The sequence below is a fragment of the Trichosurus vulpecula genome, chromosome 1 (assembly GCF_011100635.1).
Source record: "Trichosurus vulpecula isolate mTriVul1 chromosome 1, mTriVul1.pri, whole genome shotgun sequence".
Classification (NCBI taxonomy): Eukaryota; Metazoa; Chordata; class Mammalia; order Diprotodontia; family Phalangeridae; genus Trichosurus; species Trichosurus vulpecula.
The window spans coordinates 268,294,012-268,295,651 of record NC_050573.1 but is presented as its reverse complement, the minus strand read 5'-3'; the positions used below and the strand labels follow the sequence as shown (position 1 = coordinate 268,295,651).

Below are 1,640 nucleotides of genomic sequence, written 5' to 3'. Positions count from 1 at the left end.
TTATTGGGGCAGCTCAGGAGTTCAGTGGATAGAGCACTGGCCCTGGAGTCAAGGGTACCTGAGTTCAAATCCAGCCTCAGACTCTTATTAGCTCTATGACCCTGGGCAAGACATTTAATCCCAATTGCCTCTCCCCCCAAAAAAGTAAATTTTATTGATATCTTTTATGTTTATGTCACCTAAGTTTCCCCTCACCTCTCTCAGGGAGCCACTCTATATAACAAAGAATAATTTCAAAATAAAAAGATAAAAAATGAGAAAGGAAAGAAACAAATATTTATTAAGCACCCACAATAGGACAGACACTTTACAAATACCTCATTTGATCTCCATAACAAACCTAAAGGTAGGTACTATTTTTATCCTCATCTTATAGATGGGGAAACTGGGGTAGACTGAGGACAAAGTCACAGAGCTTATAAGTCTCTAAGACTGTATTTGAACTCAAGTTTTCTTGACTTCAGGTCCAGCCCTCTATCACTGTACCACCTACCTGCTTAAACAATCAATATGTTGAAAAAAATTTGCTTTTCCAGTCGGCAGCAGCTATCAGGCAGGCTAGGAGTAAGCCAGGATGGGGGCTTACAAGTACATCCAGGAGCTGTGGAGGAAGACAGTCGGTTGTCATGCAGCTCCTGCTGAGCTTGTACTACTGGCAGTACTGCCAGCTGTCCGAGCTGAACCCTGCGCCCCCACCCACCAGAACCGACAAAGCCCGAAATTCTGGGCTACAAGGCCAAGCAAGGTTATGTCGTCTACTGTCTTTGAGTTCGGCGTGGTGGCCGAAAGAGTCCAGTTCCCGAGGGCGGAAACATGTGCATCATTGTGTCAATCAGCTGAAGTTTGGCAGGAGCTTTCAGTCTGTAGCAGAAGAACATGCTGGCCTCCACTGTGGGGCCCTAAGAGTCTTGAACTCGTACTGGGTGGGTGAAGATTCAACCTCCAAATTCTTTGAGGTTATTCTTATTGACCCATTCCATAAAGCTATCAGACGAAACCCTGACACTTAATGGATCACCAAGCCAGTGCACAAGCACAGAGAGAGGCAAGGGTTTACCTCAGCTGGCCAAAAGAGCCGGACTCTTGGAAGGGGTCACAAATTCCACCATACCACTGGAGGGTTTCGTCATGCTGTTTGGAGAAGGTGCCATACTCTCCAACCACATCAATACCGCTATTTGGTGCACATTAATTTGTAAACTTAAATATTTAATAAACATTTATAAGTAAAAAAAAATCTAGACCTATGTGTAATGTTCCATATTTGTGTTCCCCCAGCCCCTCTGTTTTTATTTTCTAAAGTCAGATTCAGTAGTTTCAACTATTTGGTCTTCATATGTGCCAAAGCTCCAAGTCCCCTAAATATATTTGGCCAATTCTAATATAATTTTATCACTTTCCTTAGGAACTCAAAACATTTTCATATTAATAATTAATATTCTCATCAGTATATTAACAAATGGCATATACATAGTGCTTTAAGGTTTTCAAAGTGGCTTTATTATCTTATCTCATTTCAACTTCCCAACCCTGTGAGATAAGTAGTCTAAATGTTACTATTCCCATTTTAGAGATGAGGAAATTGAGTCTCAGAGGAATTAAACACAGTCATCAGTGATATTTTAACCTAAGTTCTTCCT

At 41.4% G+C, this 1,640-nt stretch overlaps 1 pseudogene; it reads left to right on the top strand.

The window, feature by feature from the left end:
- The first annotated feature begins 574 nt into the window (after nt 1–574).
- LOC118836841 lies at nt 575–1,199 on the top strand (annotated as a pseudogene).
- Nucleotides 1,200–1,640: the final 441 nt, after the last annotated feature.